The sequence below is a fragment of the Microcebus murinus genome, chromosome 13 (assembly GCF_040939455.1).
Source record: "Microcebus murinus isolate Inina chromosome 13, M.murinus_Inina_mat1.0, whole genome shotgun sequence".
Taxonomy (NCBI): domain Eukaryota; kingdom Metazoa; phylum Chordata; class Mammalia; order Primates; family Cheirogaleidae; genus Microcebus; species Microcebus murinus.
In genome coordinates, this window is record NC_134116.1 from 31,889,560 (window position 1) to 31,905,838 (window position 16,279).

Here is a 16,279-nt window from a genome sequence, read left to right on the forward strand (position 1 = left end):
TCTTCTCCCACTCTCTCTCTTTTCTCTCCCCCCTCTATAATTATGATTTATTTATACTTATTTAGTCATGTTTTATTCTACTTGGATTTCAGAGATAGAAATCAGAATATGGTATTCACTTAGAAGTGGTATGGATTCTTTATCACCAGCAGGTAAAATAGAAACTCTACTTAGTCAAAACAATTTTACTTGACAGGGTGATTCCAGATTCTAAATTTCTATCACCACTAACCATAGAAGCCATTTATAGAGAGTGAACTCTCTACAACTTGTAATAGCAGATAATAACAAGTGAACTATTAAGGCTGGTTAATGAGATATCTTGGGGATGGGACCCAAACCTAAACAAAAAATAATTTTTGTTTCATGTACATCTTATACACATAGACTGAAGGTAATTTTATACAATATTTTAAATAATATTGTGCATGAAACAAAGTTTTGACTGTATTTTGATTGTAAACCATCGCGAGGTCAGGAGTGGAATTTTCCACTTGTGGTGTCATGTTGGCACTCAAAACGTTTCAGATTTTGGAGCTGTTTAGATGTCAGATATTTGGATTGAGGATGTTCAACCTGTATCATTCTAAAAATTCACTACTGTGAATCCACTACTGTAGATTCTAAAAATTCACTACTGCTATTATAATTCTTATAACATAGCAATGCAAGTCATTTATAACTTTTACAAAGTCAAAAATTCTGTAAATATAATTTTAAACTTATGGAGTATTTCTGTTGTTTTTAAACTTGAAATGTATGCAACTACAATGATTTTTTTGATACTTTGTGTCCTTAACTCTTCAAATTATATCTTATTATTTTTACTCTTCTGTTCCAAAGTCCTAAAATTGTCACATTGCCTTTAGGTTAAGTAATATTACATGACCATATTTTCTGAATAATAAGGCAATTTACATGCAAGCACCCCTGGATAGTTGCCATACAATTAAACTGAATGTAGTCACTAATTTAATGAGCCAGAGAAAGAATTTTAGTGTGGAAAAAAAGAGTGATAATAAAAAGACCAACATTCTACCATTTTAATATGTAAGTAGCCTTGTTCCAGTTGGTCTTTCACACCAGGGGTCAGCAGACTTTTCTGTAGAGAATAAGATGGTAAATGTTTTAGCATTTGCCGGCCACAACAGCTCAGAGGCTTTAGTTTGCTGACTCCTGGCTCAGAACTTTAGATTCTGTGTCAATCTGACTGTAAATTAAAGATTATATCATAATCTTCATAATTACAGATTTTGTTATAAAGATTAATTGTATAATATATTCATTCAGAAACATTCATTAAGTAACTATCACATCATTAGTAGTGTTTTACTACAAGCATTTAGCAGATATTCAGTTTTATAATGTTGCATAGTAAACTTCTCCAAAACTTAGTGATAAAAACCAGTTTATTACAATTTATAATATTGTGGGTCAGTAAATAGGTCAGGGTTGGAATCTAGTCAGGGCTTAGATGGACAACTTTTCAGTTTCATTTAGTGTTGACCAATGTAACTTGTTAATATTCAGCCAAAAGATTACTGGCTTGGAGGGTTGATGATGGCTCAGTCACAGGTGTGGAGCTTTGTGGAAGATGGCTGAAAAACTGGACATGGCTGGACCCTCATCCCTTTCCAGATAGCCTCAGAGTTTTTCAATACTTGTATTTCTAGGTGGGTAGTTGAGGTTCTTGGACAGCAACTGAAGGCTCCAGAAAGACCACTGCAGAGGCTGACAATTTTCCCATTAGGCCTGAAACTCTCATGGCATTTCATCTCTGTTCTCCTAGTAAGTGACAGGTCAGCAAAGATGGAAGGGAAAGGGAATTGTACACATCTCAATGGGAGAAACATTGAAGAATTTGTGGCCATTTTTAATCTGACATAATCTGTCACTTGGTGACAAATTCTTTACATGTTTCATATTTCTTCCATGAACTACAAATTCTCATATTAGTAAGTTAGCTTCCCCTATTTCAGGAAATCACGCCTAAATCAGGTTCAGGAATGGATGAGTCTCCTTTAGTGTGGCTCTACATGTATGGCTTTACTCAATTTTTAAAACCTGCTAACTGCTGTAGAAGTTATTTACCTCTAGGCACCCTACAGACAATGGCAAGACATTCTTAGGATAATTGCAGTAGACACTTCCGTGTTAGGGGCTGGCGGGGTGTTAGGCAAATAGCTCCGTTAATCCACTGCAATGCTGAAATCCAGCTGAATATATATTGTCAATTCCTTGGTTAGGGCTTATTCCTCCTCCCAGAGAAAGAATCTCAGCATCTCTTGGCTCAAGTCTCTGGATATTGTTTCTGCCTTACGAGTTGTGTTTTGTCTTTTTATGTAAGAAATAGCCTGTGTTTCCAGGTGAGTATATTTGGGCTGCTTCTAATTATCATATATGTCAGGTTCAAAGGCTTTTTTAAATGTTTTATTACCTTTATATCTTTTAGTTCAAGATGCTATGATGCCTGTGAAAATGTTATGAGCTCCTTATACTAAACTATACTTCACTAATTATACTTCACTTCCTTAGTCAAAAGCCACATGTGCAATTCTTTCTGAGATAGTACTTCTATCTACTACTGAGCTGAGATACAGGGTATTTGGTGAAAAAAATCACCTTCATATCTTAAAAACACTTTTGTTCTGTTTGTGTAAATCTGTTAGAGATATTTTTGTATAGAAGAGAGATTCGAAGAGACATGATTTAATACTCTTCAGACAAGAGTCAAGTAAATGTTCCTATTTCCCAAACTCCTGGAGGCACAGAAAAGAATACTTCCATGCTTGCCTCCAGAAGTAGCATGGAACGTGCCTACCAGTTTCTGCAGTGCAGCAGGCGTATAGCTGACAGCAAGATGACAATTCTCCCTTCTGGGAAGCACCTCCTAATATTTCCAAAAGATTCTATATGTGTCTTTCATGTTTTTCATTTGGCTTGGGAGGAGTAGGTAATGCCCCATAGAGAGTGGAGGACATTGACACAACATTCTCAATTTCACAAATTTCCTTAGAAAATATTTTATCCTAGAAAATATTTTATCTAGCCTGCTTATATGCAACTGGATATGATTAATGGATATGTATAGTCAAATAGTAATGCGGGCTATCCCATAATAAAGAATCCAAGGATACTACTTGCATCAATATTGAGACTCTGTGTGTTTTTGTATTTATTGTCTTCAGCTTTGAGGCTTTATCTTACCTGATTTTATGGGATCACTGAAAATGCCTCCTTCTACACTCTCTTACATACTTTAATATTCCCCTTTGGTCCATCAAATATCATATTATCCATGTGATTAGTAAAAAAATAAAAGTTGTTATATATTGAATTATTTTTCCAATTACAGAGGGAAGCTATAATATGTTAAGCAATTATATGCATCATGAAATGTTCTAGGTTTTTTTCATATACACAAACACAAAAATATACTTTCAAAAGTCTTATTAAATATGTACTGTTATTTCCACTTTAGAAATAAGGAAACTGAGGATTTGGAGAGGTTAAATAATTTTTCAAGGTCATATAACTTCTGATTGTCAAAGTCAAACTTTTTCCCTTTGCCAAATTAGTTCATACAATGTTAAATTAAAATGATTGCTTTCAAATTACATAGAATTTATGTGTTGAAATATGGCTTTATACTTAGATCTTTTATTTCCTGAGCAAAAGGCCTTTGCATCACATCCTAGGTGGTTTTACTTTTCTTGTTTCATTTTTTTTTTTTTTTCATTTTCAGCTGTTGAATAGCTATGTAACTAGAAATTAGTTTCAGGATATAGCAATGCCAGAGATAGTAGCCAACTGTGCAAAAAATGATAGATAAAGACACAAAAGTGATGGTAATTTGCAAGATACTGGTTAAAGGATATCGATTCTCTGCTGTTGCTGAATATAAGCCCAATTTTAGTATGGGCATAAAGAGAGAAGAACTAAAGTTTATTAAGATTTCACCAAAGCACAGACACTGTGCTAAGTGTTTCATGTGTACTGAAGAAAAATAGCCATCCATTTCTTAGAGAATATGCATTTCTTTAAGATGAAAGAATACATATTGTTTATACATTAACCAAATAAATTATTTCTTTGAAGATTCCATGTAGCAGTTTTCTTGAGAGGCCTCATTAAGAAATATATTTTGCTTACTTCACGTTAAAATAGCAGAAAACATGTTGAGAATTAAAATTATGTTTTATTGCATATTTCAATGAATCTGATACAGAAGATAGAGAAGTCAACGGTTTTGTTTTTGTATATTTCATGATGCATTTCATATCAATATTTCTGATATAGTCTATTTTGTATGTCACCAGAGATGGTAAAGAGCAAAGCACAGGAACTACTTTAATGTTAGTGCACTATCTAATTAGAGGACTGTAAGTGAAGCTAAGGTAGAATGGTAGGAAATCCATCTAATGAAAATATATCAGAGCTGCCAGGAGGACAAAACAAAATGAAAGCTAAAATGAATCCCATTACTAGAATGTCAGTCACAGTATGTTTTAAAAGCTAAGACTGCCAACTTAACAATGTCTGCCACTACAACAGGCAGCCCAAGCACTGTGTTTTGAATAGGAGTTTTCTATCCACAAACACGCTACCTTGGGTAGGCAGTTGAACTCTACACATTTAGATAGCAGTAGATCCATATTAGAAGTATTTCTAAGAAGTAATTACAGCAAATTATATTATTTAAAAGATAAACAGAATGTTCTATTATGTCTTATAAATCAGAGGAAAGCAAGGTTTCTTATTTTTAATGCTCCAGATGATTAATTCTCTAAGTATCTGAGCTTGCAACCCATTCTCTAAAGCATTGATAAAACTAAGCTCTTCATCTGGGAGACTTCAGGTAGGAAAAGAGTTGCTTGAACAAAAGATAAAAAAGATACGACAATATTACAGAATAAAAATGTTATATGAATTTTAGCCCAAAAATAGAGGATATGGGAAAATGTCAGAAATAAAGAAACCTAAGCCACAACAAAGCAGTCACGAGTTTGAGGAAGCCTAGGTGTGTTTACATTTGTGTTATAATATATTTTATTAAAAATATACCTTTAGCCCACTCAAGAGAACAAACTAGCTCACGTTATTGAGAAAGCAATAAGAGATCTGGAGGTAAAAAAAAAAAATACGATTCTGTTTTTTCTGACATCTCGGTCATCTTTTTAAAAATTTTTATTTTACTTCTTCTTTTTTTTTTTTTTCTTTAGAGATGAGGTCTCACTATGTTGCCCAGGCTGGTCACCTCAGCCTCCCGAATAACTGGGATTATGAATAAACTAGGATTACAGGTGTGAGCCACTGTTTCTGGTTTCTAATCCTCTTAAAAAGCTTCAATCAGATGTATTTTTAAGATTCATGATATATAATTTTCAAAATTTTTTCTCACCTTCATGTTGAAATTTGAAATAGCATTAACCTATATTATAGGATTTTTTTCATAATTTGAGATAAAATCTTGAAAAATAATGCCCAGAAGAAGAAACACTTGCCAATTTATTTATTATAAAATTCAATTATTTAAGTCATCATATATAGTATTTATGATATTATATCATTCCAGTTTGGTTGTGAATACATTTAAACAAATAGAATGATGCTTACTATACACATAATCAGGTCTCCTAAAGTCAGAGTTTGTCTCTTATAAAGCAAGCCTGTGAAAGTGTCAACTGGCACTCTTCATTTTGCCCTGTGGTTGTTGGAGAAATGGTACAAGAAAATGTTGATGTTCTGGCTGCTGCTCTTTCTATGACTAACAAAGTTATTGGTTTCTGACTTTGAAGTCTTATGTATAAGCTTCCATAAAATTATGGCAGGCTAATTTGGTGGTTTTGCAAGTAGAGTAAAATCTTGGATATATCACAGTTTGGGATATTTACTAGTTTATTTGTGTGTGTTTTCATCTACTTTTATAGATTATATTTTTTCTGAAGGCAAAATAATATTTTTTCGTTATTTTTATCATTGGTGGGGGAAAAACAGAGTGCATTCTTTTTATTCTTTGTGAATGAAATATCCAAACACAAGTTATTATAGTAAGCTTTTATTTAAGAAACAAAATCTGCTGCTTGAAAATAGCTCAAGATGCTCATTTCATATGATTAAAAGAAATTATAGATTTTAATAGATACAATTTGGAAGGTGAAAGTTCAATTTTATTCTGGGAGTTGTTCGTGGCTCACATTCTTGGAAGGTGTTGGGAAACTGGGGTTATGTTAATCACAAGAGAGGTTTTAATCACAGCAAATTGAGCCCCTGTTTCAAGCAGCTGTTGGTTGGTCAATTTGGATTTTGCAAGATCAATTGGGAGGAATAGTTTTGGCTAAGGCCTTGTTAGAGTCAATAGAATTTCACATTTCTTTGGCATCTTTCACTTTATGTCATAAGTAATCCTTTCCTAATTTGAATTCTGTTCAAATTAGTGGAAGTTCATGTTTATCAAGTCTTTGATAAATGCATAAATGGAAAAGAAGACATTGAAAATTTTGGATAAGATTGAGATGAGGCAATGTCTCTCAGGAAATAAAGAATATTTTCCAAAAGGGTTATTATATAAGCAAAGGAAAAATGTTTGTTCATCTAAAAAAACTATAATAGTGTTAGGGAACTTGGACAGTAGTGGATAGCAAAACTGGAGTTTGCCACTGGCCAAATATTCATAATAAAGTAATGCAAGAACATGTTTATTATAGTTGTAGTGAAGGAAAGAGATAATAATAAAAATTTTATTGGAATATTTCAGAAACAGACTGAATTTACAGATTGTATATTGATTAAAAATCGATTACCAACATTTGCAATAACTGTTTTAAATCTTTATTTGAAAAATGTGTAGTGCTATGGATATAACTCTGTCAGCAAGAGATACATGACTGTACTTAATGATTTGTGTAATAGAAAAAAATATTGGTTATTTTCAGAGAGTTTTAGTATTCTGTGTATAGCAATGGATCTACAAGAGGCCAAACATTTCATATTGTCCAACTCACTATTTAAAGATTTCAGAGCTAAAGTAACTTGCTCATTTATAACTAGTGTTGCAAATTTGATATAGAATATGCATAAACATTCTTATTCAGGAATCTTTAAACTTTTTATATCACATTCTTTCTCATTTTCAAGAGAATATGTTACTACAAATGATTTCCTCAAGATACTATCCCAGTGCAATAAGGGCTAGCATTAGAAATAAATCCCATGGAGAAAAAAGTGGCATTGAGAAATGATCTAGTCTATAACCTTAAAACAAATCAAGATAATAACTTGGTAGTAAGTAATTAGTTACAATCTATTGTAGAATTCATTAGATATTATAGAGTAACACATGCAATTAAATGAAATTGTTTGGTAGATCCTAACTCCCAGCTTAATTTTCCCATTGTTTCTCTTCTCATATGTTATTCATAATTTTTATAATTCATGTGGCATTTTGTTATTGCAATAATCTATCATTTAAAATTTTGGATAATGTGCATTTTAAAATCTCTAAAGCTTAATTAATTTAAATATTCTAGAAAATATTTTGGTATAGTAATTTTAAGTATTTAGAGAATACACACATATGTACCTATAAAAATTTATAACAGATATATAACAGATGGCCTTTGAAAATCTTTTATATTGGTCCAGTTAATTTTACAAAAATATATCATAAACTTTGGCTGAATAGAAACAAGGATTTATAAAATTAGTTTATTACTTATGACTCCATACAGCATTTTAGATAAATCAGAATCTTCTCTTATGTGAGCTTCCCTTCCCTCACCTTACTTTCCTGTGATCAGGAGTAGTATTTCCTTCCTGTGTGTGTCCCAGAGTTAGGTTTCCACCAACACCAGATGCATGGTCCTGTCTTTTCAACACCAATTCTCCAATTCTCCAACACCAATTGGGTTTCCAATAATTCAATTCAGTTCTGACACTTAATGTAAGGAGTCAGCACTGCCTCACAGGTTAAAGGCTTTGTCCCATAAGGCCTAGGGTTAGGGTTAGGGTTACTTCACCAGCCTCAGTGGGGTGCCCAGGCTATCTGCATGTCTGTACAACTTGGTGTCAAATTCAGGGTATCCAACCGTCTCCTCCTCAGGTTTGATAATTCTCTAGAATGACTCATGAATCCAGGAAACTGTTTTACTTGCCATTACTGGATGTTTCCAAAGCAACCAAATAGAAGAGATGCATAGACCAAGATATGGGGGCAGAGATGTAAAGCTTCCAGGCCTTTCTGGGCACACCACTCTCCTGGCACATCAATTGTGTTCACTAACCTGGAAGCTTTCAGAATTCCTTCATTTGGAGATTTTTATAGAGATCTCATTATGTAGATATGACTGATTAAATAATTGGCCGTTAATGGTTGAATTCGATCTTCAGCCTCTTCCCCCCATGGGTTGTTGGTGGGTGTGGGCTGAAAGTTCCAACTCTTTTATGTGACTTGGTGACCATCCTCCATCCTGAGCCCCCAGCTACCAGTCATTAAATTTGAATTCAAAAGACAATCATCATTCAGGAGATTCTAAGGGTTTTCTCCATTTGGATTTTTCAGCCTTATGCATGACTTTCAATATGGACCCAAACATTTCTGGTTTCAGTATAGGAGGAAGCTGGTTAGAACCCAATTCTTGGAGATGAAGTCTGTTTCTTGCCATAAGATTATAAATGTATTTTTGAATTAGTATTAGAGTAATACACATCCGATAATGAAAACCCTAATCAACTTATCAGGATATATACAGTTCAATGGCTTCAGTAAAACCATTAATAAATAATCCAGTATTTGTTTAAAAGACAAGTTGTTTACTTTATTTCTGCTTGAAGAATTAACCCAGAAATGGAATTTTCTCTGTTTTTTCCCTATAAGAAGAGAGCTGGTTTTTGTGATAAGTATTTGTGTGTTTGTGCATGTTTGTATGGGGGCAGATCATGTGTCTCTTGAACTAAAACAGCTTAAACATCTTTTATCCAGGATAAGTGTATATGGTTCTATGAATTTTTATAAATGATGCAGACACACAGAAAACTGAAATATGATCCCTTACCTTTGAGTACCCCTAATTTAATAAAATTAACAAATTATTCTGTTCACTGGAAAACTATTTCTTTATTAGTTGAAGAAAGTTGTTAATTTTTCTTCTGTAAATGCACCATGATACCAAAGTCAGAATGGCTGATTTCTTTCTCCATCTTTAATCTTTCCACCAATGCTATGACAAATGGCAATGCTTCTCCTTTCTCTTCTTGACTTGTGTTTTGCCCAGGGTAGTAAGAAAATTCATATATGTTTCAAGCATATTTTTTTTTCCTTGTCTGTTGCATCTTTTGTACCATCAACAATACAAGAACAGCAATGGGATAGCTGAAACTGTTTTTTCAGGTTTTTTTATTTATTTATTTCAATAGATTTAGAGAATTCAAATGTTCTTTTGTTATGTGGATAAAATGTATGGTGGTGAAGTCTGAGCTTCAGTGAGTAGATCTTTTTAAGAAATTGACCATTATGGTCACTGGCCAAATTTCCTTAATGAACTCCCACAGAGTAAACCTTAAAGTGTAAAATGGTGCCTCATTAGAAATAAAATTTGTAATCTTCCAGTTGTTCTATAATTAATGAGTCTACTTATACATTGTGGAAGATTTTGACCCTTTTTCTAATGGAAGAATTTTCCTTTTAAAACTAAGAATGTCTTTTAGTGAGGGTATGATCACTTATACAGAATTGCTCATTGGTGAAGGAATCCCAGTTTGGGCATGAAGAATACTTTAAAAGGAAGATATTTGAGATTCACCAGATGTAGAATAAAGGCTTTTTGGAGCTTTCTTTATCTGACAAAAATCAGAATCACCTGTCTGAGAGTAAGGTTGTCATAAATCCCTTTAGGGGGAGTTTCACAGCTAATAAAGTGTAGGATACTTGAGTGACTTTGCATAAGCAAAAGTTATCACAATTATCACACCTTTCTCTAGTTTCCCTGAAAGCTCATTTGTCTTTCCCTATTAAGCCCATTTGTTTCACTGATAGACTCCCCCCATCTCTTTACCACTATTAAGTTAGTGCATAAACCCCTATCTCTAGCTATTCACCTAACCACTTCTTACCTGGGCTTTCATATGCATACAAATAAACTTTTTCTTTTCTCTTGATAATCTGTTTTGTTAATGAATTTGAAGTCCTCTAACCATTGGAACCTAAAATGGTAGAAGAAAAGTTTCCTCCCAACATTAGTGAAACTGTCTTGCATTATTTTTCAAACTGAATTTCTTCAATTGATAATATGATACTGTCCCAATGTGACTGAATGTATATATAATTTTTTTAGTTATATACTTTTGTTTTCATTAAGAATAAAAGTTATTGCCTTTGGGGTCTTCTTCATAAATTCTTTGCCTAGGCCAATGTCTAGAAAAGTATTTCCAACATTTTCCTCTAGAATTCTAATAGTTTCACACCTAAAGTTCAAGTCTGTTACCGAGCGTGAGTTGATTTTTGTGAGAGGTGAAAGGTGTGGGTCCTGTTTCAGTCTTCTACATGTGGCTATCCCGTTTTCCCAGCACCATTTATTGAATAAGGATTCTTTTCCCCAGTGTATGTTTTTGTCTGCTTTGTCAAAGATTAGTTCAGTATATGAGGATGGTTTTATATCTGGGTTATTGGTTCAGTTTCACCAGTCAATGTCCCTGTTCCTGTGCCAGAAGACCCAAAAGGCAATTACAGCAGCAGCAAAAATAAATAAATGGGACCTGATCAAATTAAACAGTTTCACTGGGTGTGCTGGCTCACGCCTGTAATCCTAGCACTCTGGGAGGCCGAGGTGGGTGGATTGCTTGAGGTCAGGAGTTCAAAACCAGCCTGAGCAAGAGAGTGAGACCCTGTCTCTACTATAAATAGAAAGAAATTAATTGGCCAACTAATATATATATAGAAAAAGTTACCCAGGCATGGTGGCACATGCCTGTAGTCCCAGCTACTCAGGAGGCTGAGGCAGTAGGATCTCTTGAGCCCAGGAAATTGAAGTTGCTGTGAGCTAGGCTGATGCCACGGCACTCACTCTAGCCCAGGTAACAGAGTGAGACTCTGTCTCAATAAATACATAAATAAATAAATAAATAAATAAAAGTTTTGCACAGCCAAAGAAACTGTCAAGAGAGCAAACAGACAACCCAGAGAATGGGAGAAAATTTTCACAAGCTACACATCTGATAAAGGGATGATAACTAGAATTTATTTAGAACTCAGGAAAATCAGCAAAGAAAAATCAAACAACCCTATCAAAAAATGGGCAAAGGACATGAACAGAAATTTTTCAAAAGAGGACAGAATAATGGCCAACAAACATAATGAAAAAATGCTCAACATCTCTAATCATCAGGAAAATGCAAATCAAAACTGCAATGAGATATCACCTATTTCCAGTAAGAATGACCTTTATTAAAAAGTCCCCAAACAATAAATGTGGTGTGGATGCAGAGAGATAGGAACACTCCTACACTGCTGGTGGGACTGCAAACTAGTTCAACCGCTGTGGAAAGCAATATGGAGATACCTTAAAGCAATACAAGTCGATCTACCATTTGATCCAGCAATTTCACTACTGGGCAAAAGTCACTTTATGAAAAAGATCAAAAGTCAAAAGATCAAAAGTCACTTTATGAAAAGGACACCTACACTCGAATGTTTATAGCAGCACAATTCACAATTGCAAAGTTGTGGAAACAACCCAAGTGCCCATCAATTCATGAGTGGATTAATAAAATGTGGTCTATGTATACCATGGAGTACTATTCAGCTTTAAGAAACAATGGTGATATAGCACCTCTTGTATTTTTCTGGATAGAGGTAGAACCCATTCTGCTAAGTGAAATATCTCAAGAATGGAAAAACAAGCACCACATGTACTCACTAGCAAATTGGTATTGACAGATCAACACCTAAGTGGACATATAGGAATAACATTTATTGGATGTTGGGCAGGTGGGAGGGGCGAGGAGGGGATGGTTATATACAAACACAATGAGTGAGATGTGCAATGTTTAGGGGATGGTCACACTTGAAGCTCTGACTCGAGGGGGGAGAGGGGACATGGGCAATATACGTAACCTTAACATTTGTACCCCCATAATATGCTGATAAAAGAAAAGAATAAAATTATAATTTTAGCATAATTTATATAGAAAAAATAACTTTGTAGTGTGCATTTTAAAGCCACAGTGGAATAGAATATAGACCTGGTGAAGTGGCTCTTAAAGTTTGGTCTCTAGACCAACAGCCTTGCCATCAACTTGGTAGTGGTTAGAAATGCTTCATCCAAGATCTACTAAATCAGAAACTGTGAGTTGGGTTACACAACAATCTGTGTTATAATAGGCTATTCAGGTGATTCTGATGCATGTGTCCTTCTTTCTCAAGATCTTGTCTGTATTTCGGTCTCCGTTTATATTAATAAATCAAAATATGTTAACATTTTTCTAGCCCCTTCATCTTGGTCAGTGGTAGACTGATGTCTTCTTGTTGTAAGTGAAATTACACTTTTTCTCATAAATAACAAAATAAATAAGATTTGCCATTCTTTTTCACACACTCAAGCTTCTAAGAGAGAAAGGCAGTTGTACCAAGATCAGTATCTTTAAAAAATTACGCATACGCTTTGTAGTTAATCAAACAAATAGGTTTTAAAGCCTAGATGCTAGGGTTGGGCATGGTGGTTCATGCCCTTAATCCCAGCTTTTTGGGAGGCTGAGGAGAAAGAATTGCATGAGGCTATGAGTTCAAGACCAGCTAAACAGCATAGTGAGACCCCTGTCTCTACAAAAAAAGAAAAAAAATTAAATTAGCCGGACATGTTGGTACATGACTGTAGTCCTAGCTACTCAGGCAGCTGAAGTGAAAGGATCACTTGAATCCAAGTGTTTGAGGTTAGAGTGAGCTACAATGGCACCATTGCACTCTAGGCTGGGTGACAGAGCAAGTTTTTTTTCTAAGAAAAAAAAAAAACTAATAACAAAACCATTGTTACTAACTAAATGACTGATGGGTCAATCACGCCTTGTGCTTTCTAATATTGAATCATAAAATTTGATGTCTTGTAGTTTAAAGTTAAGTGATAACAAATCATTTCGTACACATTTATTTTCAGCCTATATCCCGAAAATTAATTATTAATCCATAAATCAGGTGTTATTTGTACAGGTGAAACAATTCCCCTAATTAAATATTGCTCAATTGTGAGCTTACCAGTAGGAAGATATAATTTATTATTTTCATAATATTTTAACAAATATAATTATATAAAATTATAGAGAAGCTATACATTGTTTGAATTATTTCTTATGCTATCCAAAAAATGTTTTGAATAACTATTTACTCTATAACCAATTTTTTTCTATAAGAAAATATTCTAAGGAGTAAAAAGATAAATTAAAAAATTGCCTTATGCAATGGTTATGCTAATTACCCTGATTTGACCATTACATTTATATGTGGAAACATCACAGTATAGCCAAAAATATGTAAAATTTTTATATGTCAATTAAAAAGAAACTAAAACATTTTTAAAAGTGTATAAAATAATTGCTTTATATATTTCTAAATGAGAGCTTTTAAGAAATTTATGAATTCTAAATAGCTTATCTCTGTTATTTTTAGCCTTATAGTTGCTCATAAATCATTAAAGTACTTGGTATATATTTTTCCCTCATTGCTTTTCTTGCAGAATATTCTGTTTACTATAGAAGGGCAAAATACAACAGCAGAGAGAAAAGTTAAACTGAATTCAAAAATAATGCTGAGGTATAGCATTAACTTAAGCATTTTTGAAGAAACAAATGTTCAGCAATTTCAATTTGAATGATTGTTTAATAATTTCCATTCATATCCATGGCGATATTCAAATTCAATGTAATAATCTCCCTGTGTGCTGTGTCTGCTGTCGGTTTTTATTCTGACACTGTAGTTACTCCTATTCAGGGACCTCGTAATGAATTATCACTGTTGATCTTCAACTTTGCTATGGCCAATGCGATTTATATATCAAATGATAAACATGCCCTTGACCAACATAGTTTTCTGATACAGTTATTCACTCAAATCTGACAGAGATGAAAAATGTTTGCCATCACAGCAAAATAAAGATGTAGGATTATTCCCTTTGTGAAGAGCACGCATAGCTTGTGGAGTTTTGACATTTATGAGAAATAAAACTAGAAACTTTTGAGGGTTTTAAAATCACTCTTACAAGGTTGCTTGCTGTTTTCAAGCCCTTCAGAATTTGAAATGACCAGATCATGCAGGGAATTGATGCTGTAAATCAATGAAAGACAAAAGAACTCGAAAACCCAGAAGACATAAAATACTTCTGCTTAATACTACCTACACAATCCCTCATTTCCAAACCAGTTCAATATATTGTATTCCGTTCTTAGAAATGCTATGACCTGGTGTAATAAAACTGTGAGATATATCTACAATGACATTCAAGTTTTGGAAAAAATAACAAATAACACAAGTGTGCATGCAACATAGTATTCCTGCCCCTAATATTCCCTGCCCTCCTTAATTCATATGCTTCATAGTGCGAATCTACCTTTTTTTTTTTTGGAATTTATATTACAAATGTAACAAAAAAAGAAGCCCATAAAAACATTCTTTCTCACAGAAACTTCAATAGAATGTACAAAAAAAGATAACCTAATATTTTCTATTTTTGCTAAACTATGTAGTAGTATATAAAACTGAAAATGACTCTACAAGGTAAATAAAAAATATCTATATGGGAAAAGTGAATATATTTCAGGTATATATTAGGTTGATATATATCAGGTCACTTGCATAGTTTTTCTCAAACATTAGAAAACTCTGTTTTGCCTCAAAATTTATAATTCCCTGTCCCTCCCAAAAATAGGACCAGCAATGCCATGCAATATTTGATACTTATGAACTAAAGTTCTGTCTTCAAGCCAATGTAAAAATTTAATTTTCAAGGTTTTCAGAGGTCTTATATGATATGTTTTTTCATGTATTCAAATTTTAATTTCAAAACAAAATTCCAGCATAGAAATTTATTATAGAACCAAAATATACAAAATGTAATGTTATTAAAAATTGAGAGACAGGAACACTCTTACACTACTGGTGGGACTGCAAATTAGTGCAACCTTTGTGAAAAAGAATTTGGAGATACCTCAAAGAGCTAAAAATAGAAATACCATTTGATCCAGCAATAGCACTATTAGGCATCTACCCAAAAAAGAGCAAAAGACATTCTATAATATAGACATTTGCACTCGAATGTTTTTGGCAGCACAATTCACTATTGCAAGGATGTGGAAACAACCCAAGTGCCTATCAATTCATGAATGGATTACTAAATTTAGTATATGTATATAATGGAATATCACTCAATTATAAGAAATGACAGTGATCTAGCACCTCTTATATTTTCCTGGATTGAGCTTGAGCTCATCATCCGAACTGAGGTATCACAAGATCGGGAGAACAGGTTTCACATGTACTCGCCATCCAATTGGCACTGACTGATCAGCACTATGGTGCTCACACAATAGTAATATTGTCTAAGGATTAAAGGGTTGGGGGTGGTAAACTCAAAACTAATGGACACGGTAAGCATTGTAGAGGGAAAGGGCATGCCTCTAATCCTCACTTGGGCGAGACAAAGACAAAATGTAACCAAAATGTTTGTCGCCTCATAATATCCTGAAATAAATAAACAAACAAAAATCAGATTAAATTGTTTTTTTAAAGTATCCAGAATGTTATTTTGTCAATGTTGTGCAGCTTATTACAAAGCAAAATTAATAAATTTAAATCATACTGCATATTTATGTAACAAAAATACAAATGAAGACATTTTCTACTTGCATAATGTAATTTAACATTTATGTTATTTAAAGAAAAATTCTTCCTCGTATATTATTTTTTCTTTATTTTTATTTCTACTATACAACCAATTTGACTTACAGCATCTCAGTAGAGTACAATGAAACAAAAGTATCCAAAATTTGTAAATTAACACATAACTTAACCTATTTTTAAAATTATATTTGTCCTTTAAACTACATATCCATACATCCATACAAAATGACTAAAAGTAAATATATGACTGATATAGAAATATAACCAAAATGTCTTCCTTTCTGTAAAAGAGTGTTGCAAAAGAGTAAGCTGTGTAATCACATTTCTGCATGTAATAATAATCATTACCACCATTACTGTTTGTATATTTATATTTATATGGGGAAATATCTGATGGAA